The sequence below is a fragment of the Prorops nasuta genome, unplaced genomic scaffold, assembly GCF_024137725.1.
Source record: "Prorops nasuta isolate Cenicafe-Biocafe unplaced genomic scaffold, Cenicafe_Pnas_1.2 PNAS00006, whole genome shotgun sequence".
Classification (NCBI taxonomy): domain Eukaryota; kingdom Metazoa; phylum Arthropoda; class Insecta; order Hymenoptera; family Bethylidae; genus Prorops; species Prorops nasuta.
The window spans coordinates 7,346,462-7,370,903 of NW_027116803.1; the positions used below are offsets into that span (position 1 = coordinate 7,346,462).

At 42.5% G+C, this 24,442-nt stretch overlaps 2 protein-coding genes across 4 annotated transcripts in view; one reads left to right on the forward strand and one right to left on the reverse strand.

Annotated features, from left to right (window-relative positions):
- The window catches only part of LOC136774373 (outer dynein arm-docking complex subunit 4-like), a 141,133-nt gene that overhangs the window by 40,051 nt on the left and 76,640 nt on the right, over positions 1–24,442 (reverse strand). The window lies entirely within an intron of this gene.
- The window catches only part of knockout (Stork-head domain-containing protein knockout), a 106,945-nt gene continuing 90,610 nt past the window's right edge, over positions 8,108–24,442 (forward strand). The window contains exons 1-2 of one of the 2 annotated variants that reach the window (XM_066728621.1): positions 8,109–8,451; positions 9,586–9,666. The gene's annotated coding sequence lies outside the window, so the exon portion shown is untranslated. Of the gene's footprint in view, positions 9,667–24,442 lie in introns of both variants that reach the window. The other variant, XM_066728622.1, reaches the window with a different exon arrangement.

The window sequence follows — 24,442 nt, forward strand, 5'->3', positions numbered from 1 at the left end:
AGGAGAGAGAGAGAGAGAGAGAGAGAGAGAGAGGGAGAGAGGAAGTAACCTTTAACACTTGTAACTGGCTTGTAAGATGCTTACTCTGGCTAAGAAAACAGCCAGGGCTACTACTGCTCGAAGAAGACTCTATTGTTATTATCCTTGCAATATACTGCAGGTATATACATGCATATATATATATATATATATATATATATATACCCAAGTACAAGATTGGATTGTGATGCGCGTTTCTCGAGCTTCGCCATAGACTTTTGTAAATATCGCACAACCTACCGGCAAAAGGTCATTAACCCCCTTTCCAGCCACGTGAATCAAGATTTAATAATATATTGGCCATCGAGAACGTTTGGCTTTTATACATTCTTTATAATATAACGACTCGTAACGTGACAATTGTGTTGCAATTGATAGGATGGTGCAAGCAGCAAAACTAGCCAATTATCCTGCCAATGGCTCCTATACCAATACATTCTCAAAATATAGGTGCTCTCACGATATTCCAATTGCCACTAAACCTCTGCCTTATTTACTCCAAGCCCCATTTCCTACGGGCTTCTCACCAGTTTCCAATAATTTTACCAATTATGTATCCGCACATATCTTCGCTTTTCAAATGCTAACCGTTGGTTAGTGGAACGCGCAATAATTTGCACTTGTGCGAATTTACAGTTAACCACACGTGTCAAATGTTCAACGTGTTAATCAATGGAACGGAATTGGACTGGAATACTTTTGACGCACATCAGCGATGATTAGCGCGAATCTCTCTATTTGCACGGAGCATTTCATTCGTCAACTGACGAAACTTTATTTACTCTGGCTTTTAAATTTGAATTTAATTAAGGATGTTCGATGTCTTTCGGTGGTTCAATGGGTGCGATTTCGCGGCGAATTAAAAGGCGTGTTGGGGGATTTAACGGTGGCTCGGAGGATAAAAGAAGAAGAGGAAGAAAAAGAAGAAGAAGAGTCACCTTTAACACGTTTATCGCATTACCGTTCCGCCTGATTGTGCCGTTCTCGAAGTTACGCTCGTCACGGACAAATTTCCAAGTGTGTGCACGCGTGTGCACACCGTCCACACACACACACACACACATACATACACATATATATTGGCAAAGAGGAAAGATCGAGCGGGCAAGTGCATGTACACGCATCTGCGTGGACGTTTAGGGCGAAGCAGAAACAGGTTCCGCCGCGGTACCGTAGATCCTCGCGACCGAGGCGTCTCATTGAGGCGAATGGTAATCAGCCTCGGTCGCTGCTCAGCATTTCACTGTAAACGTCCAGCGACGGCACGTAAAACGTCTGGACCATTTGAAAGAAACTCGATCGCATGGTAGATCGATACCCTTGCTATTCGCCGCGCGACTACCACCTACACTCGCTCTTTTCTACTCTCTTAACCCATTCGCCAACGTATATATATATATATATATATATATATAGAATACTACCTTGCTGACTCGCACACCAAAGCCCACTCGTGCCTCTACCACCATCCATCTCCAATCTTTCCTCGCGTTTCATCGCGTTTCATCGAGTTTTCTCGTTCGGAAAATCAGACCCTGATATACACTCGCTCTTCAACCTACCAACGATTAATTTCCCTACACACACCTTTTCCATCCACCTAATTACTTTGATTAATCGTTTGAATATATATATAGCACATATACATATAATATTAACTACTGCAATTGAATAACGTTATAAAGGCCACTTTTCGATAACGAGAAATCATTTTTCTCTATATAGGTTTTAAAGTATAGGTAAATATATATATATACGAGAAGATTGATGGATCGAAAATATCCAGTCATTTCCTTATATCTTTTCCTTTTGTTTAAATAATATGATTTGAATGCAATCTTAATCGAATTTGTGGCAGGATTTTTTATCATTAGTAAAGCAACGACCGACGTATAGGACGGTTCTCACGGTACGAATATTTCGCTGATTCACTCTTTTGAGATATTAATAAATGTGCAAATTATTCATTTTTTACGTTGTTGAGATTTGTTTGATGGATAATTAATGTTATGCAGTTATTGTTTGTATAAGTATATTTTTACAAACTTTACATAATGTGATGCGTGTTTAAATTAGGCTTGTGACTTTATTTAACGTTAGATTTTGTTTATTCATGTATGTACTAAAGAATGGAATAATCGTCATCAAATGGAAAATATTTTAGATAAACTTTTTATGCAAGGGAAGAGTCCCATTCCTTAGATATAGGTAAACAGATCTGACTTCGAATTTTTATTAACCCTTACATGGCACACGGGGAACAAAATGACACCAAAATTACCTTGATTGTTACCAATATCATTCACAATATTTTCTTCTTCGGATTTGTTGCAAGTATTTAAAATTTAATTTCGACTTAAAAAATTATTCAAATCCAAATTTCGGGATTCGAAGAACATTTAACAATTTTTTCATGTAGTTGAAGTTAGTTTTTTTTCATTGACAGATCATTTAATTTTTGTTTATAGTTTCCTTTGCTCCTGTAAATTGTTCAATTGTTAATCTTTTAATAAAATTACTTTCACGTTATAATTTTTAAATAAACGTGTTCATTATAATTGACAATATCTTTCCTTCCTTCTCTCCTCGAATCGTATCCTTTTTGCATTCAAACTTTTTTTCTCTCAGCCTTATAACGCAAACCACTTACACTTACCGTTAACGGAACTTAACGAAACGAGCCTTCAGTTTCAATGTTCACTTCGGTTTTCACCAAAACAATGCCATATATCGCGTGGTTCTATATAATAACGAGTATTCAAGATGAATATAAAATAAAATAAATACATTTAAATTCTCCACTCTCCTCAACCAGAGATTCAGTCACTGAGCATTGTTTTACCCTGAATTACTCAAATTGTATTATAATTATAAATACGTGTCTTCAAGGCACTCTCCATGAAATGAAAACGATAAATCGTCATCGTAAAGGAGAGGTATGCGAGAAAATGGTTAACTTTCTATCCCACGCGTGGAAAATGATTGTTTGATGTCATCGGAACTTCCTTTCGGCTCTTTTCTACTGATTTAATTCACGATCGGCACAAATGGCGGAACGCTAACGTTACATTCCTGACTTCAGATAGGTTAGTATTTTAACACGCAAGCGTTTATGAGTTTGTGTGTGTGTGTGTTTGCTTTTCGCATCGCGGTGGTATTGGTTTTCAATAATACAGGCTCCTGGATCCTCAAAGACTTCGTAATGAAAAATATAAAGAAAGGAACATAAAACATAAGAATATCGTTAGTTGAAAATTATTGCTTCTTCAAATTCAATCAATAATATTCTTATATATTTAAGACTTTATTCATCCTGACATTTTTCACTCTGCGGAGTCTTTTTACGCGCATTTCTTTCTTATCTTTACTGTAATCATGGAATGCCGTAACTTACAAAATTGTTCAACTTCAATGCGCATTAATTTCTCTTAATTAATTCTCCGGCGATCAAACCAGTGGTAAATATTGTATTATTAATGCTACATAGTAATACATACAAAACATAATTTAGGGGTGATGTATATATGTGGATAATATTCATTCGTTTATTCCTTTGGATATCGCAATGTGAAATGGGCACACGGGGCGAGGGCTAGTTTGCTAAAAATAGCGAAATTAATTATCAGAATTGCGTCCAACGTTCGCCACATTTCACACTGCACGTATTCCATGCACCAATACCATTACATACCTATCATACCTTTTCCAGAAAGCTGCTTTTCTACTCCATACATTCAACAAACTTGGATCTCCGACCAATTGACCAATGATTCTCGAATAATATGAATAATTGAAAACGTCCATTGATATCGATGAATTTTTCTTGTTTATCCTAGATTTAGTATCACATCTTCCATTATATTCGAAAGCTATATGTTTGATTTTTATGTGTAGCCAGAGTGATTCTACCCTAAGTAATTCGGAACAGAATTTATTTGAATTCATTATGGGGAGGAATTGATAATGGACGATGATCAAAAGCTTTATGGATGAGTGACGTTAAAAGCCCAGCTGCAGAATTGGTCCATTATGGAGCCGTGGGACTTATTATTTTAGTCGGGATGAAAACTCATTTTAGAATGTAAACATAAATGGACTATGTTATATGATATGACAACGAGAAGTGATTGATTGGTTAAAAATCTTTTATTTGCAGGTTTCATTGTTATGCTTGTTATTTTTTTAAGCAAATATGATATATATTTTAAAGACAAATAAACGAAGGAAAAAAATATAAAGTAACATTTTGTATATTTCAATAATCCATGCGTTTTTCTTAGTTTATGCATATACACGTGTAAGATAGTATATATTAAGGGTTCTAAAAGCCTACTCAATCAATTAACTCTAAAATGAAGCGTTTTCAATAAAAATGTTTCATAAAAAAGTTACAGTGCTTAAAAAATTTATTTATTGGCTTTAAAGTACACTAGGAAGGACGCGTTAATATTGCCTTGACATTGTTCAATAAAATAATACATTTGTGTTTCGATATGCTTGTGCAGGTTATCACAAGAGTTTTCCAAAAATATTTCGAATTTATCATTCCATCCAGTCGTTTACGAGATATTTTAACTTCAAACTATAAGTACAATAGAGTGAATACGTGAGTGTATTCATGAGGATCACGCATACTACCTCAGCAAAACCCAAATTTACATGCAACTTCAAATCAAAATAACTCGTAAATAACTGTATGAAATAAAAAATTTAAAGGTGTTTTACAAAACTTTAAAGATAATTTACACAAGAGTATATATCGTTTTACATTAAAAATTCTATATAGATATCTTTGATGTGACTTTTGTACTGTATTAGAAGTTCAAATTTGATAAAGGCAATAAATAGATTCTTCCAAGTACTATTTTTTGAATAAGATATTTAATTCGACATATTTTTTATTTAATCATTTGAGGGAGTCGAGACTTTTGCATCATTCCATGCTATAATAGGTGACGTGATAGCAAAGAAAGATGGAGCGATTGATCCTTTATTTGCCAGCTGATAATGATGTTGGAGGAAGTTTGCTGTTGTAGTCGTATTAAGCAGACAGCTTCCCAGAGCTGAGTCGAAGGCTTGGAGCTCCGACTAAAATTTCGGTTCACTTTGATTCAGCAGCGATCAGGCAACCCTCGACGAAAAGGGTCCTCGTCCCCTTTTGCGATCACTCCCTTTATATCCGCAGAAATCCCACCCACCCATACAGGCGCAAAAGCCTCGCGTCGATGGCAGTTTGCTATAGTAACGCTCGCGTTTCGTTCTTTTTCGACGATGAAACAGCTGTCGAGCCATGTTTCTTTTCTCCCTAGTTTCTTCCACTCGTCGTATATTTCTTCGCTGAAAAATCTTTCTTTCTTCTCAACGATCCGAATCACCATAAAAACGGCGAGGCGTGATTTAGCGAGAATAAACACACTTACGGTGTCCAAACGCGCAGAAAATTTCTCGCGAGTGGTGAAACGAACCGGGGATTAAAAATAAAGCGCTAGAAAAAATATGGCAGTGTTGAACTCTGTATAATTTAGGGTTTTGGCTGGAAATGGAAATATAATTGCGAGATCTTTGTTGCGATTATCCATAGGAAAACAGTGTTTTTAAATGATATGTTGCTGAAGAATAATTATACAAAATACAAAGCTGAAAGTTTTCGCAGCACTTGGTATTAATCTGTGGAAGATGTAGTCAAGGTTATATAGTCACCAGTTTTCAGGCCCACATTTCGCACACAGCACAAGGTGGCCCAGGAATAAATAATCAAACATATCATATTTGATCATTTTAGGCTGATATGAATTTTAGAAAGAGATGAATATATAAGTTGACTAAAAGTAGGTAAAATGATAATACTTTTGCGTACAACCCTTTGTTTATTTTAGTTATATTTTAAATTTTGTACATTATGCAGTCTTGTATCGTATTAAATTCTTTGATGGAATTAACTATACGTCAAGGATGGACGAGCAGTTTCATGATATTTATTGACAATTATTTAAGTAAAAATAAATATCAGCAAAGACACGCCTTGAAGTGAAAGACTTGGTTTTATATTCTTTAATCACATTTTACTCCCTGATAAACTTATTACCAATGTATTCAAAATTTAATTTGCTACAAGAGAGTATAATTTAAACAAATTAAAAAATTTCTTACCATCTGATAGATTTGACAGAATAGTATAAAAAGCGTAGTTTTGCTAGTGTATTTCTGTTTATTTATACACTCGATGAAATCAATATCACTGTATGCATTCAGATTTTAATTTAATAGGAGACTGCAGTATGATTGGAAAAATCTAAAATTCATAGAATTCTTATACGAATCTTTTCAGACTTTTATTTTCTTTTTCCTTGATTACTCAGTTAATTTTCTTCTAGTATACCATATGTAGTCAAAGAGATATTATTTGACATATAAAAATATTTATATAGATCAGTTTATATTCATCATTTACCAAAACATAAAGTACTTCGTTCTTTAAATTATTCTGTACGCTACGCATTGCAATCACGTAGCTGAAAAATTGTAGTTAACTCGAGCTATATATCCACATAGAAGATACATCATTTTATTTACCACGTGGCTTCCAGCCTGATAAATCAATTTCATCAAAAGAGAAAAGGAACAAGATCAATCGTGATTGGGCGAATTTGTGGATACTCGAAGAATGATGGATCGCGTGCGGAGTGATTAGAAGTGGCTTGGGCCATATAACAGCTGACAATAAATACTTGGAAAAGAAAAAGGGGGTAAAGTGCACGAGTGGAGGGGAATTTGGCGAAAAGCATTTGTCAGAAAGTATATTTTTAGCACGGCTGTTGCATTCTTGCGAGAAGCACTCTTCTTTTTCGCCGAGAACATATAGAGAGATATTCGCGTAGAGCGAGAGACCCGGTCCGGTTTTGCGTTTGGAATGCCAGCAGGCCGTCTGGCATCCATCGAATATGGAGACTGCGCTGGATTACAGAGGCTTTGGGGGAAGACGGCGCCAAATTCTCTCTCTCTCTCTCTCTCTCTCTCTCTCTCTCTCTATGAACTGTTATTCTCGGTGCATTGGTTCACTCGACGGATCGTTCCGCGTCGTACAAACGATTCAGTCGATTTCCATTTCTTACCGAGCAAGAAGCTCGCCTCTCGCTGCAGTGATTTACGAAAGAAGACCGCTTCGGGAATATGCATAAGCCAGCAAAGATTTTTAGCACAAAGAACAGGAACTATTAGATTTTTCTGCGAATCGGCTGCTCTTGCCGGTCGTTCCTGCAGCCCCAGTCCGGTTCTGCCAGCATCAGCCTACCGGAACCAGATGAGGAACCCAACCTTCCCGCAACTATATATATTAGCTTATATAAATTATAGCACACACAGTCGATATGAAATTAGATCGCTCGAAAATCATCAAGCCCACGTACGTCGAGTCATCGGACATAATTGCGCATTACCGTCACGTTATCGGCGCTCATTACCATATTATCGATCCCGAGCGAACTCGCGCCGGAGAACAATCTCTCCGCGGTGTGGCGAATACCAGATTCTTCACGTCCAATTCTCATCGTTATTCCCACAGCGCTACGCGCGCGATTCTCTTCGATCGCTTAATTCTCGAGCAGCGGTTGAAATTTCGAGGGTCGCGTCGGTCGACGCTGCGATGCAGACATTATCCGTCGTTGCGACAAAAAGGTGGGAGCCGAGTAAAATCGTAGCGAAAGAGATTTCACGGGACCGATGGATTTTTGTGGTCCTGCGAGATTTTCAGGAGGAACGAGGACGATTAAATGTTTTTCTGCGGATCATCGGTTGGTCGTCTTGCGTGGTGCTACATAAAGAGGGGGGGGGGGGGGGGGGGACCGGAACTCGGGCAGAAACGTCCATCGGGATGAAACGTTGGAAATTGCAAAGTGCGGAGTGTGCCCGAGTTGGAACAAGTCTCTCTCGCTCTCCCAAGAGCGCCGATTGTGGGATAGTTGGTGCGGATATGGAAGCAGAGTGGAGGTGGATATCGGAGGTCGGAGTGGGATTCGATCCCCACCTCGAGGAAGCGGGAGCACCGGCGGCGGCAGTCGCTTATTTTCCTGCCAGGCCGTCTCCAGCAGCGCGGCAGCGTTTCGCTGGGAGCGCGGCCCGGTGCGCCGTTCCCCTCTCTCGAGAGAAGGAAATTTTTAGTGGCTCCGCCGCCACTGGCCCCAGCCAGCCGCAGTTTCTCGTCGTAGCATCGTCCCGTCGCCGGCGTCCTGGCGCCCCTCAGTACGAAACCGGCAACCGGGCTAGCCGCATCCGATGCACCTGTCACTGTTTTTCACTCGGAACATGCCGCATCGCTCGCTCCACGCTCTCACGCCACCCTTCCTCCCCCCTCCCGCCCCTCTCGCTTAATACCATCGCCAACCACCGGAAAGCGCGTCTCTCTTCGCGTCGACGGTTCGTACGATTCCCGAAATTCGTTGGATTTTTGAACATTGCACGAAAAGTTCGTCTCTCTCTTTCCCTCTTCTTCTCTCTCCAAGCCTCGCTCTCGCTCAGTGGAGGGTGGAGCGGAGCGGGATCCTCGAGGACTAAGAAAGGATATTTTTTTCTTTCACTCTCTCTCTCTCTCTCTCTCTCTCTCTCTCTCTCTCTTCGAAAGGATCCTTCGACTGGGCGGAGAAGCGCTGCGAGGAGTATACGTGTATTCCTCGCCGGAACCTGTTACCTGGACCTGTTACGGTGAAATATTACTTGGCAAGAATAAAGAAAAGATTCAGAGCCGGCCAGTAACCCACTCGTAACGAGGATATTCGAGAGAGAGCATACGTTTCGCAAAAGAGAAGGATTATTGCGCTGTGCAAGGACACTCGACTCGATCCGAGCGAATAATTAGCCGGATAGAATCGAGCTCGTGGAAAAACTGGCAATTGTCGAGGATCGCGCTGTGATTTTCAATCGGGAGTGAGGTTTTTCGGAGGATTCGCGTGAAAGAGCCCTCCGCGAGACGTTTGGGGGAAAAAGTGAGGAGCTTCGAGAGAGAGAGAGAGAGAGAGAGAGAGAGAGAGACTGTCCCTGATTGTTCTCTCCGAGTGTTTCGGAATCGAAGGGTAGAGGGAGGAACCGGTCTAAAGAGCAGACTTTTTTCCACTCGACTCTCGGACGAGTCCGAGTTGGTTGATTCGGTGAGTCGGCCGAGTCCCGCTCGCCAGTCGCCACCACACGGCACACTCGCACCATTCGGCAAGTTCCGCAGGTTCCGCTCGCGCGTCCCGCTTTGCTTCCCAATCCGGCGTGTGTCCAGCGATAAAACTCGCGTGCTCTCGAAATTCTGCTTTAGACTCTCGTGTCGTGACGCGACGCGACGTGGAGTGGCGTGGCGTTGGATCCGTACAGTGCTTTTTCTCACAATATCTCTCTCTCTCTCTCTCTCTCTCTCTTTGAACCCAGAAGAGACTGTGCGCAAGGCCCTCCGTAAAAGTGAAAACTCGTTCCTCCTCTTCTTCTCCCTTTCTCACCAGCATCCTCCACCTTCCTCTCCGTCCACAGTGGTTCTCTGAAAAATTCGGCACTTTTGCCGCATCTGTGCAGTGGTTCTCCCAGAAGACGCCGCATTTAACCCAAATCTACTCCACTGCGATTGACCTTGGATGCGATTTCATACTCCGTTCGGTAAGTTTGCTATAATTCTTGTACACGCACATCAGAGTCCGCGTATCGTTCAAACGTGTTTGTAATTGGAGCAAAAAATGCTTTCGTGTTTACCGCGAGTCGAAGACTAATTCCGGTGAGAATTGGAAGGGTGCTCGATCCAGAGGCGCGTTTGTTTATGTATATCGTTGATGCGTCCATCGCGGTGATTAAAAAAGGGACTGGTAGGGGCATTTGGAGGCGTGTTCGCGATGTTGAAGGATCTCGGCGAGCCGCGGGAGTGTTGCGTGCCAGCGTCGAGTCCTTCAACGATAAATTCCAGCTTCCCCCCGCGTTAAGGTCAAGAGCGGTCAGACCTCGGGACTACGCTGGCTGACCCGATGCGACGACGCGACGAGACGCGACGCAGACTACTCTTCTCCGTTCGCATTATTCTACCATGCGCGTACTATATTTCTCCTATCCTCTCTCTATATATATATATATGTATATTGTTCAATTTGCACTACGGCGTCGTCACGCGTTCTGTGCCATCACAGGTCCCCCCCCCCCCCCTCCTCCAAGTCGTCCGTTGGCCCAACACCAACGTCACCACCCCTCCCGCCTCATCCATGCACAAACGATCAATCTTGGCGAGCAAGTTGAGAGGCCAAATTACCGCGATCCCTCATACTCTTATTATCCCGCCAAGTATATAAACATACGCGCTACATGCTAATCCCTGGAATCGCGTGGTCTCGAAACTTTGTCCTTGAAAACCTCGGCAGCTCCTGTGGAAATGAGCGAAGAAACTCGGTAGACGCAGTCATTTTCCAACCCTTCATTTATCGAGTTATTCTCCTTTGAAAACTTTCAATATTCTTCAGCCTCCCTGAACTTCGCAAAGCAATTGATATATATATATATATATATATATATATAGATATTGTGAGATAAGAAGAACGCGAAGAATATTTCTACAGGAAATTTGAGGCATCGATACAAAATTGCGCGATGGAAATTATGTCGAGTGTTTTTGTTTTGCTGGAACGTAAAGCGAGTTGTTCCGCGGTGACAAGAGACGCGATAAAGGAGTACGGGTTGATAATATAATATTTGCATGCGGATAAAGTTGTCGGAGCGTCGTGTAAGAAAAATAAAGGGGGACGAGCGTGCATTAAGCTGCGGGGAGTCTGCAAATTTCTTTGAACTCTTTCGCTGTTATCGTACGTTGCACGAGCTTTGGCGCACGAGCGAATCTCAAACGTGAGTAACGCGGGTGATTTTATGTAAACGGAACACGGGAACGTTAAAGTCTCCTCCGTCGCGGAGTCATATTGTGTATATATATATAGATATAGAGTAGAGTGGGGAAGGATTCTCGTGTGCAAAAAGAGAAGAAAAGAAAAGAAATCCATGGCGGTGGTTGCCGTGGCAGCCAATTGTACGCGTACGTGACCTCGAAATCAGGTGTTCTGTTCACCGCTGGCAAAAACATAGATTTCCTTCGATGTGAGTCAAGAGAGTGACGAAGCGCCAGACTTTCTCGACTTTTAGCGCGGGACTCGCGTGTTTCTCAAGGTCGACTCGAGCCTTCCATCGAATCCCGAAGAATCGACTTTTCTGCATAGACTCGCGCATGTATAACACGCACACAAACGTAAATATAGGAAAACGAAAGCTGATTTTGCAGTCTCCAGCGCGAACGTTGAAATAAATCTTGAGAGAATTGAGAAGAGTCGATCCGTTTGTATAGGAAAAAATTATATAAGGCGATCGCGCGTTGATGAAGAGTAGGGAAATCATTTTCTAGGGAATTGAACAAAGGTGAAATTATGTAGAGATCGATAGCTGCGGTTTTTCTCGCTCTTATCCGAGTGGCTTGTGCGTCGGGAGTCCTTCCGACTCTGTCGGTAAAACAGGTAGCTTCGGAAGGATCGACAGCGAGTTTCCACCGAGCGGAATCGAAGAAACGTACGCACGGATGAATCTTTGCAGAGTTACGTGTCGGATTCATCCTATATGAAATCACTCGAACCAAGGTCGATCTTTTCAATTAGCGTATCGCTCGGCGATCGCAAACTCGAATAAGCTTAATTGCATGGACGTTCAAACGCGATCGTATATACTTATATATATATATATATATCTAAACTTCCGGTGCTCGACTAATCTGATTTCTTGTGCGCTGCATCATTGACAGCGGTTGCTCGATGTACCTTCGATTAGCCCCTCCTGTAAGCTATTATATATATATGTATATATAGCATCGTATACATTTATGGTATATAGCCCGAAAAAGTCGAAGGAAAATCTCGAGAAGACAAGATGTGTATATATATGTATATAGGTAGATAATAAAGGAAGCTGTGCACTCGCGACGCTCGATTAACTAAAATTCCATCATCGCTCGTGCTATAATTATTTAGCTCGTTATTGCGAAATTTTCTTATCGATCGTGCGGCGAATAATGTCACGAAACGGCGTTTATTCTCGCGTTTATAACTATTATTGAAGATTTAGGCCGCGAGACTCTCGAGTGTGAAGAGAGTTGGCATAAATTATAGTGGAACCGTATACATACTCGAGACTCGGCGATGCAACATGTGAGTTTAAGCTATAAAATCAATGTTTTCCTTGAATAATTCATGCTCGCTGGAGAATGCGCATAAATTTGCCGATTACTTGCTTAGTAGCGGAACGGGAGTTATTGTCGGTTACGGGGTTCCGTCCGAAACGAAACGAAACGAAGGGAAACGGAGTAGGAAAACTCGTTGCTCGGTTAATCAGCAATTTGACCGTGTCTAAGTGTTCACGGACGAGCATGGCTATTGTTCTTGGGAGGAGTGTGTATATATATATCGCATGCCTATGGGTCCATATAGAGTAGCGAGGAAGGGAATCACACAACTGCCAGAACCGCGAAAGTCTTCCGGGGGGTCGAAGGTCGTCGCTATATCTTTTTGCCTACATTTTCTTGCCGAGAATTACCCGCGTTTCCAACCGAGACATTCCCCTGTAAACAATGCACGCAATTCTTTCATTGTTCCACAAATTACAAACGGACATTTTTTCTTTCGCAACGCCCCTCGCGATTCGATAAAGCGAAGAATTTCTCTCTCTCTCTCTCTCTCTCTCAAAATCTTCTCAGGGTCTCGATTTCATCGTGGGCAGTAGTTTGGTGTTTTTTTCTTCAGGTTTTATCGATCGTTTCTCCATCGACGTAATACGATGGTTATAAATCTCTATTTATATCATTCTGATTAAAATCCCCAACGTTTATTAGTTTCAGTCGGTTGACAACGATACGGGAAAGATGTAATTGCGAAATGCGAAAGTTTTCCAGCAGGTAATTGCGATTTACGTAAGCACCCCGCATGGATCTCGAGCATCCCTCGTGATTGTCTGCCAGTGTTTACGTCGAGAGATTGGTCAGTCACGCCGAATTATTTTTAGCTTCGGGGTAACGTGATTAATTATATAGGGTTGCTTTTGTGAAATGCTTCGTTTGGTTTCTGATTGAGAGCCTCGGATTATAGCTTGTATTGCGTGTGTATATGTTGCTATAGATTAGACTCGAAAGTTACATCCTGTTTATTATATATATATATATATATATATGGACGGAAGAAATTATTAAACTATATTATTAAGAAAATCATTTTCTCCGTATATTAAATGGAGAATTTATTCTTTATCTTCCTCGAACGATAATATAAGCTTATTAATTTAATCTTAAATGTCCTTGTAATTTAGGTGAATTCATTCGTTTAATCAACGTTTGCTAAACGGAGAGAAATATTAATTAATATCAATCGAGGAGTGTACGAACTAATTAAATCATGGAATCACTTGACACTAAGTAAATTTTATACGATTGTAATTAGTAAACGTTTATTAAATTAATTACAAGTCACTTAAATCAAGAACGTTTAAAATTAAATCAAGAAGCTATTTATCTATTCAGGAAGATGAAGAATAAATTCTGTATTCCACACACACACACACACACAGTATTGAGATAATTATATTTTCTTAATAAAAACATGATAATTCTGTTCGTGCATATTTGCCAAATAAATATTAATCGTTGACACGATACAACCTTGCTGGATATAATTAGAATTAATTTCCCCAAAAAAGCGTGACATTAAAAAATACTATCTCCCATTACAATTACACGGAGAAACAAATGTTTACATTCGATCAATGTACACACCTTCGGATCGAACAATGATCCATTTCTCGAAGAGTCTTGCGCAATAGTCGCGAGCCACTTGTTCCTACCACGAGGTAACGCAAAACACGAGTGTTTTTCACGTCGAAAAACGGACGAAGATCGAAGGTGTTGATTTTTCTTGGCTCAAGTTCAAAAAGTCGTTGGATAGAGTCATTGGCGGGAAATGGCAGGGAATAATTCGGACAGGCGAGTGAATCGATCGAAAGTGAATCGAGGGGAAGTCGAGCGTGAACGCGAGATCGGTTCCAGCGGTAAACAATGCTATCGCTCTGTCGGTGAACGTCTCGTGGAAACCACAATCAACCTTGTTTAATTGTTCGAAAACTCGATAGGAATTCCATGCCGGTCCATTCCTATACAAATACACTTTAAAACTATCAAGGAAACCGTATATAATCGAATTCTCCATTTTTTCTCCGTCCTCGTGGCAGTAATTTCGAGCGAGCCTCGCGCAAAAGTTGGGTCCTGCGGGATGAAGAAACCCAGAGAAGAAATCCATTGCATCGACATATAGTATCCGGTGCATGTTTATTCCAGAAAGGCTGAAAACGTTTTTCCCCTGAATTCTTAAGACTTTTGCAGAGTCATCGAGGGCAGTATTTGCTAATCCATGCGATCCTCGATTAAGCCGTTTATACGCGATCTCCGTTAATAGACTAATTAGCAGAAATAATTGCGGAAGCAAGAGAGAAGAAGCAGAGGTATTGGCTGATTAAGCGCAAAACATCTCGTTAAGTAGTTCGATTTTGAGTGTCTCTGGGATCGATAGAGCGCGAGAGAGTTTTCCGTCGCGGTATAACGAGGCTAATGAGAGAAGGATCGTCGGCTTTTCAAATAAGACCGGCGTAATTTCTCCTACGCTTGGATTCTACGAGGGAAAGAGAAGAAGAGGACTGGCGAGGCGGCGGAGACAAGCGTCGACCGGTAAGAGACGCGTTATTGGCCAAGTAAGGGGGAAGGGGGACTGGTCGATGCTCCATCCGAGAAACCAGAACGCCAAAGAGGAAGAGGCTGTCGTCGTTGATGCTCTTTGCTATTGCTCGTTCAGTTCCGCGAGATGAACAAGGAGCTCTGTATATATATATATATATATATAGCGAACATGCGTGCGTGCGCTTGCAGCAGGAGAGAGACCGTTGTGTTGGATTGGCAGCACGCAAAGTCGAGATCCTTTCATCGATCCTCGACTAATTGCCACGAACCTCCTCCTCCGTCGAGTCTCATCCGCTCGCACCTACGCGATCCAAAGACACCAAGACTACCATATGCTCGTCCGGCGTTGAAAAGAAAATGACAAGGCTCGTTTGAATAATATAACGCACCATCGAGAGTCGGTCTCTTGATTCTTCGCTTTGGCCAATATCGCGAGTGGATAATCCTTTCGCTGTGATCCAACGTTAATTGCGATTGCTAATCTGCAGCTTATTATAGATGCACCTCAGTTTTTGTCCAAATCACACTATTGGCATGGTAACGACTCTCCACGCGACATTTGTAATTGGAAGGTGAAAGAAAATGAGCGTTGGATGAGAATTAATGGTGTTTTGTAAATTGAGTCCTTATATGCTATATATATGTATATATTGGTCGAAGGCTTTTCTTTGGAATCGCTCGAATGACGAATGGGATGGTCGAAACGTAAACGGGAGATGGTTCGGAGGAACGAGAATCCTATATATATATATATATAGTAGAGGAAAAGCGGAATTAGCAGAGGCAATTAACGCGACGGAAGAGCGATGAAAAAGCGTGGCAGGGAGACTGTGCGCGCGAGGGATTGGTTCTCCATTCAACGCGATTCGCCTTATTAATGCTACTCGTCCGATTGGCAGAAGGGAAACTCCTTCGTATTGTCCCAATTAACGAGACCGGTCTCCTCAGTCCTCTCGCTACGTATACAACTGCTCCCCATTCCTGTCGATAATTACTCGCGTGTCACCGACAGAGTTTTCGGCCTCGAAATCCAGGTCAGCCACCACCGGACGGTTTCCACGATTTATTTATGACCGCTAGTTTTTCGCAATGGCTCTATCAACCTGGAAGAACGCGCACCGCAACGTTGACCAACTCCTCCGAGCTTCCTTCCATATACTCGGTTAATTGGGCCAACTTGATAATCAGTCATTGTTGAGAGAGTGAAAAAAAAACACACACATTGAAAGGGAGAAAAGTCTGCACCTCGAAAGAAAGAGAGTGAAAATCGTCAAAGGTTATTGCGTCTCTCTTATTGTCACAACCTTGGTCTATTTTTACAGCACCATGGCGCAGGCAGTTTGCGAACTTTCCGCGATTCTCGAATTATCGCGAAGGTCCAACGACGACGACAAGTGCGCGCGAGTGAAATTTTATCGTGACTCTGGTGAAATAGTAACGCCATATATATAACCATAGCCATGGCGTATTATATTACGTCGCGTCAGATACATTACGACGTTACATTATACCCTGACTCTATACGTACACATATCTCCGCTCTTCACGGGCGATGTAGAACGAGACGAAGGCCATATTTAGTTCCTACTCGTAATATATATATATATATATATATATATCAAGCGATCCCTTCTGGATCGTCCAGGCACGTGATATTTTCAAGTTTATGCTTATTTTTTGCTCAATTTTTCAGTATAATTACCCGTTGCATTCCGCCCGTACGTGTGTTGACGCGGCTCGAAAATCGGACATCGCGTCGATTTGAAAGTTTCGATTGGATTAAACGGATCGGGGGAGAACCGAGAAGCATGCAGCACGCGCCGCGCGCGCTCGCAAGTTTCTCCGTCAGCGAGATGGATCACGTATTTCATTATAATTTACGTATGCACGCCGCTCGTTACGCACGCCGTCTTTCGATACGCGGAATCCAAGTTGCGGAATCGCTAAACTTTAAGTGGAACGAGGTTTCTAAGCCTCGCTCGACGTATTTACCTGTCGATCCACCTACAACTCGAATCTCTCCACTGATAACAAGGACCTTCTTATGCTGTTTATATACTATATATATATATATATATATATATAGCTTACGCGTTTCATCAATGTTTCTCGTAAAACGGGAAATCCCCCCCCCCCTCTCCCCCTGTTATCCCCTTAAAAGCAATAATTACAAACATATTATTCAGTAGGAAGAAACGCTTTCGCAATATATACATATACGTGTTTGAATATACGAATGAACGTCGCGTGTGTCCGGCTGAAAAAATTCTTATTACAGTGTAAACTCTCTGTGATTATTTGTAATATTTGCCAAGCACTTGATTCGACCGTCAAATGGAAACGTTATTGGTGAGCGTACGTTAAATATGCCTTGGGGAGTGGGGGAGAAATCGAGACTAATATCCGAATTGCGACCATTATGTGCGTTGGAACGGAGAAACGCATAAGTTTGTCTGCCTCTGGATTAGCATAAATTTCACGTCTTTTGCCATACATCAAAGATTCTCTCTCACGGCGCTCACCGTAATCTCCCGCGTAATCACGAAGAAGCGAGCTTTTCTTCTCGCATTTTTTCACGAAAAATACGACCCTCGGGCCTATATATATCTTTTGTATCGTCCAGTTCTTCATGGCTAACTTGTACCATGCCCCTTTACCCATATGCGCATTTGTAAGTCTATTTGTACGCATCGTCACGCTTTACAACTCGTTGTTGCTCCTCGCAAGATTTTCAAGTTTCGAGAAAAAATTATTCCTTCTATTCTTGACTAAAGTAGTCGAGTTGTTTTTATTGTAAAAGCTACTGTTTGGATTTATGAAAACACAAGGTACAAATAATAGTACAAAAAACGAGTTTCGCTTGTGAAAAAGGCGGCAAGTACATAAATCGTCTAGCATAATTAATATAGTAAAATAAAATATTTCACAATTGAAAAAATTAGTGAAATCCAAGTGTTAGGCAAGTATATAGTTTTACCTTGGCAAAAGTTAAAAGTTTGAAAAAAAATAGTAATGCAAAATTTATTTGTCGGTGGCCCGTCGTACGCGATCGTATTAAATAGCCATAAATTTTGAAGTTTCTATACAATACAGACACGCATCAGACACTGGCGTTTTTCACGATTATTTGTTCAATTTCACATTGTATTTTGGGAGATTGAACAAATAATCGTGAAAAACGTCAATGCGCGTGGTTTGCTTGTGCCGTGTATCAATGCTTTTCTCAATCTTGAACTAAAAAGTCTTTTCAAATACAGTGTGATAACTTGAAAAATCGTGAATATCCTCAGTGCGTAGCGCGCGTGTGTTGTGTATTAGTAGATCCTAATGTAATTTATGGCGAGATATAATTGTCGTTGGTTGGCACACAGGCTCCACGGAGTAAGTTACTTTGAATTAGCTAGTATTGCCGTTAAGAGGCTATATTTGCCAGGAGATTGACGCTATTTACACCTGGTCGTTCCATTTCCATCGGCGCTGGCGCGAGATTACAGACAGATCGGGCAAACTCGTTTGCATCCTTTTGCAAGGTAAATACAGAGTGGCGCGCGAATGCTTTTAGAAATTCTATTTGGAACGAACGAAGCTAACCGCATGCACGATCGCTGCTATATTGATTGAGATATATATATATGTATACCTTTTAAGCCAATCACGCCACGACCCATTTGCGCGATAACTCGCGAATTTCACGCGAGAGCTTCTTTTTTCTGTTCGAGTAGAAAACTTACAAGTGCTAAGTGAGAAGAGTATAGATATAATAATGGAAAAGGTAAAACCAGCAGGGTTCCTTGTGCCAAAGAAATTTACAGGCTATTTCGCGAAATTTATACCCTTCCCCTTTATTACTTCCTGCAAAGCGGACCTGTCAAGAGCGATCTTTCCTCGATGCTCGCATGGAACATGTTTGGTTCGTTGCAGTCTTTGACGAACATTTTCAGAAAACTATTCTCTCTCTCTCTCTCTCTCTCTCTCTCTCTCTCTCTCTCCCTCCCTCTGGAGCAGCGCTCGGTTTCGCTGTTTAGAAAGCTTTAGCACTCTTTCTCTTCCTCCGTTTTCTCCCCATTTCGTCTCTCACCTTGCTTAGACGTATATACGTGTCGTGTCTTACGATGTGCCTGCGCGCTGCACCAAAGGCACATCTTGTCATTAACGTGAGATCTTCTACTACGTTGCTGAGAACCGTGTGCGCGCTTCAGAATCTATCAAACGGCCTTCCGACTTGGCGAAACCCCGTGGCGCGAGCTCAATCTGATAAAATGCTTGAGAAGGGTCTGCGAGAAACCGCTAATTAGCCGCAATTACGCCGATCTCCAACGAAATTAAAGTCATTTTTGGACAATGAACTTTTTCATCTTATACCCTCCCCCCCTCCCCTCTACTCCAAGAAAAATAAATTTAGTCCGATGAACGAAAGTTAAACACTTGTATATATATATATATACCTCTGGGATAATCTTTCATCCATTAACCAATGAACCAGGGATTTCTCTCTCTCTTTCTCTCATTGAATTTCACATTAGAGAGAGAGAGAGAGAGGAGGGGACGGAGTGAACTACTTCGGTTATACACGTTTACCAGCTGGAGCATCAGGGTTAATCAGCCTGCGGACGAAAACACTGGATTAATGACTATCTAATGGACGTTTGATCGTTAGTCCAAGTCGAGTAGGGATTTTTTAGCTCCTATTTGAATTGGCTTTAATGCGCCGTTAGGGATATTATTACCGGGAGAAAAATGATGGAGGGGTGTTCGAGGGCAAGAAGGGGCGTGAGGATGCTGAAACCTTGGGAGAAGAAGAGCTTATTTGCAGAGACGCAACACAGTCGTGGTGAGATATGCAACTGTGTCGAGGGGAATCAGGAGGGGGTGCTTTCATGAGGAAAAGCAAAGGACAATGGGAAAGGATCCGATTGTTGGCTGCACTCGATTCGAGTCATCCATCATACTCGCTTCTCTCGCAATATCGCAAGAAGAAGAATGTTGCAAGTTACACTCCCAACTCCTACCGTTCCTTTGCTCGATGATGAAAGCTCTCCTGCTGGATATCTTTGTGGTTTATTCCTATGGTTTTCTACGATGACTCAGACTCGCTATATATATATATATATATATACGGTTTTGTTGCTGTTCCCGGCGAGACGCACCGTCCATGGCTCGCTAGCTCTGCTTCACCATGGTCCGTTACGGCTCCTCTTCCTCCTAGACACATCCACCTGAACGCACTCGAACACGGAACGCTGTCATTAACACGGGATCCCGTGCAGCTTGTAATTATATTACCCCCGAGCAGCTCGCTCGTTCTTTCATTCTCCTCTCGCTAGAATCCAGACCCACTTTTCCAATCCGGTTTACGCCATGAAAAGTAAGAGTAATTCCTCTCTTTGGCTTGCCTATACAACCACGATGATGAAGCTTCGTCCTTTTACCTCGATATTTCGCACGTTCTCGTTTGTACACCGACGAGTGGGATGGAATTTTAATTTCACCGATGCGGCAGATGGAATTTTGTCGAACGAGTGTTTCGTGTAGGACTCTGCAGATACGAAGGGTACTCGAGATCGAGGGAGAGAGTCGCGCGATAAGATCCTGAAGAGAAAGGGGATGATCGGAGGTAGACTTGCCAAGATCGTCATTGGTGCATCCGATGGTTCTCGCACGGGTTGCTGCACCGAATGGGGCAGCGGTAAACTCGCCAAGTTTCGAGGGCTTTCGAATTTCATGCTTTCTCCGCGCAAAACGGATCTCGAAAGCCCCGGGACTCTGCGGAGTACCTCGCGCGCGGCTCCGATTTCTGGCATCGGCTCACTCTTGCTTTTGCTTTTAGCCGCGCGGCCACGAAAGTTACATGTACCCAAGGCGTCCTTATAATTGCGTAGATTTGTTCCCCCCTCCTCTTCGAGATCCTTCTCGGCCGACTTGGCGCACGTCTGGCCCGAGATGACACTCCGGATAAAAGGAGAACGTGCCTCCAGGCGTCCTTCTTTGACGCTTGAAAAATCGCTCGGCCGGGCGCTCGCCTTTATTTGTCTCGCCGTGTACGTCCCTCGCCTCCCCCCCCGTCCAACGTCCGAGTAACCAAATTTCACGAAAACAAGACGTTGAGCAAACTTTGCGCTTTTCACTTCTGTCAATTGGCCAAAAACTGCGTTCGAATGCCTCGTTCTCTTCCTTCTCCTTTGTGGCCCATTCACAATGGGAGTAAGCTCGTTGGACCGCGCCGGAGAAACTCCCGAAAATCACCAATTATCCACGCCTCGTTTCCCTCATTCGATGTATATATACAGCTATATATATGCAAAGCAGAATCGAGAGACACACACGCGCACGGTTTGAAGTAGAAAAAAATAAACATGTTTGCTGAAGAAAGAGAGCTTTTTTTTCTTCTTCCGAAACTTACTTTCCTCGGTACTTATATCCGTGTGTGTATAAACGATGTTTAAGATGGTCTGAAAGAAAGGGGAAAATAGCTGGAGTGGACAGCGTGGCATCTCGAAATTGACTGACTGAGAACCTACTTTAAGAGCGATGGTTTGCTTAGTTGGTGTGTATATATATATATATATATATATGTACACACGTGGGTATTATAGCGCAGTGCAGCATCAATTGCGTTCCTTTCGAAAACTCTTGTCTCTCACCGAGATTCACCGTAAATTTCCCCCCACCTCTTCCAGGCCGATGCAACTTTCGGTTCGTTTGGTCCGAAACTGTGAAAACGCCAAATGTTCCTTCCCTCCGCCCTTTATTCCTCTTCTTCGTGGCTTCCCTATCAGTAATATCTTCTGGATGCATAAATCGACGTTCTCCGCAGCAGCGACCAAACGATCCCAGCTTAAATCTATGCAAATGGATGGGATTAGTTACTACTAGGCCTGTCTACTCTAAAAACCAGTCGTTTTATTTGCAGAAAGCGTATTTTCACAGCCATTGACTATACTCGTTCGACCAATAAATTTCCTCCTAGAGATTCAACGCTCTGCCTGGCCTGATTCTCTGCTAGGTGGGAACGAGTAATGAGAAAAGAAACGATCATTGTTATGCACGAAAAGTATCAGGTGCTATATATATAGACGAGACTCTAATGACGTCATCTGCAGGTCCCACAAAGTGTACACTATATTAGATTATATATATATATATATAATTTCAAGAAGTTTCACAAGAAGAAGGGAACGTTTCGAGCAAGATTGTCTCGTTTTGTCGCAACTAATTCTCTTTCCCTCAGCAAATGGTCCGATAACCCTGTAACCTCTTCGCTTTCCGGTTTCCACCACGATTAATGGAGTGTCCCATTTCGTTATTGTGGGAGCTCTCTCGTCCAGCTGCGGATACGCACAATAATATACATACGAAAAATCTAGAAATATCCACAGGGATCTCGCTGCATGTACAAAGTACACAGCCAAACATAATAGGGGCTGGGGAGACACAGGGAGGAACCAGATACCGACTACCGCGTGGGTCATCGACCTCTCTATTGTTTCCCAATCTCTCAGCTGAACAAACGATAAGCGATATTCGTTTACCTCGATCCTCCAAAACACGGGACCCTAATATTCCTACCGATTTCAGGCTACTCCACGCGTGACCAAATCCTGCCTGATGCGTCTCTCGTAAACTGCATCGATAAGTCACGTGACATATATTATACTTCATCGTTCCACGTTACGGATGAAGTTTGGTATATTTATCGAGAGAGAACGTTCACAGGAATGTCGCGTTTAACGAGGGTTTTGACCGAGCGATTGGAGTCATCGTTTCTACCGCAACGGTAGACCCTGCAGTCTCTTAACCGAGTCCACGAAGCGGACTCCTCCTTCCTCGTCCTGGTAATTCACGCAGCTCGCTTTGCACGTGACACAGGATATCCTTGAAGCCCGCTAACGGTCGTAGCAGGATCGCCCTCTGTACGTCTTCTAGCCGGTGCCTCTCGCTCGTTCCCACCAGTTCTTCTATATCGCAGCAGACACACACACTTGCGCACACCTACTCTCCCCACAATACACGAATCAGCTGAGCTCCGTGCCGTTACTCCGAACCTCGACTACGATACACGTGCCGTTGTCATCGCCATCTCGAATTTCGTCGGCTCTCGAGCCAAAATGCCAGCAGCCAAAAAAAGCATCCCCGATATGTGCAACACAAGGGTTTCATGCTTAAGGGGTCAAGTGGGAAACGGTACTCGATTTCCAACGCAATCGATACAATCCTGCCATAAAGGCCCTTTGTTCTCCAACGGACCAATTTTGGACGGATTAAAAAATGAAGGAGCGGAATCTGTGTACTTCTGTATATCGTTGGTACATACGAGAGGCTGTTATAGAAACAAATATGGCGAGTAAAGGATTATAAGGTGTAGGGGGAATTGTTTCGTTATAATAATGGACACTGCAGATGGGACATTGGCGGTGTTAATGAGCTAGGGTCGATTTAATTAAACGACATGTTTCCGTGACGTCATCAAGTATTATTTTCCACTTACGCTGTTTGGCTGCTGCCTTCTGCAACGTCACTCTTCCCCCCCCCGCGTGCAGAGTTTTTCGCATTAGCCTGGGTCGCGACTCGTGTTGCGGTGTTAATAGAATGCAAATTTCTCGTTTGTCCCGTGTATTATTACGTCTTTGCTAGATAAACATTGGTCGTGCGCAATTGCGATTCCTCGACGGGACCCCCGTGTCCACCTAAACACCCGAGACCTTTCGCCTCGTTTCCATACAAAAGCACCAAGAACCTTGCAAAACACACGCGCTCGATGCATGGGTATATCCTCTGGGGAATTAGTGGAACGGTGATAATTTCCTCGAAGAGGTTTATCAGTGAGACCTCGTGCTTATTTGATACACCACGAGTTTATATTTATTCAAAGAGAAACGACGTATACGTCGAAGGAAAAAAGCTTTTCAGGAAAATGACAATAGCCGGAGAGACTCGAGGGAGTTGCTCGTTCCTATTGTGTTAAACGAATTCTCAGAAAGTGCATATGCATATATCATATTGGAGTGTAGAGTCTCGAGGATGGAGGATTCAATATTTGCCAAAGGAATCGCAATTGCGATAAACAGACAGAGCGCGACTCGTTGATTAAATGCTGAACATATACAGCGTTTAATGTTAAGGGGGGAGAGATCGAAGTGGGAATTTATTTTCAAACATCCGCTTGGATAAATTGGCAGGAATATATGTATAGGTAGGAGGTAGACGCGACGTAGGTGTGTGTGTAAGTTGTGCCGTTACTTTGATGCTCGAATCTCTTTGGCCGCGGCTCTTCAGGATTCTTTCCCAGACTCCTTTGGCTTCTTGGACCGACTGTTATCGCAGTGCAAGCTTAAATTTCGTTCGCTCGTCACATATTCTTCCTCTTGGAAGAAGACGTGAGAATGAGAGAAGAGTCTAGGGTGCAGGAATAAGAAATTCTCGAAGGAATTGTGGAGCAAAAGTGAAGGGTCAATTAGTCGGTGGAGCGCGAGTCATTATGTGACTTTGCGAACTTTCCTATAGCACAACTACGTCGTATCACATATGGGACAAATCAACAAAGATGTTTCGTTACTTTTCGTCCATAGATTATCAGCTGCCCCTTGAAATTATTCGTCGAAATCTTTGATTGGAACGAATCTCCCGTCTCGTCTCATATCTTTATCG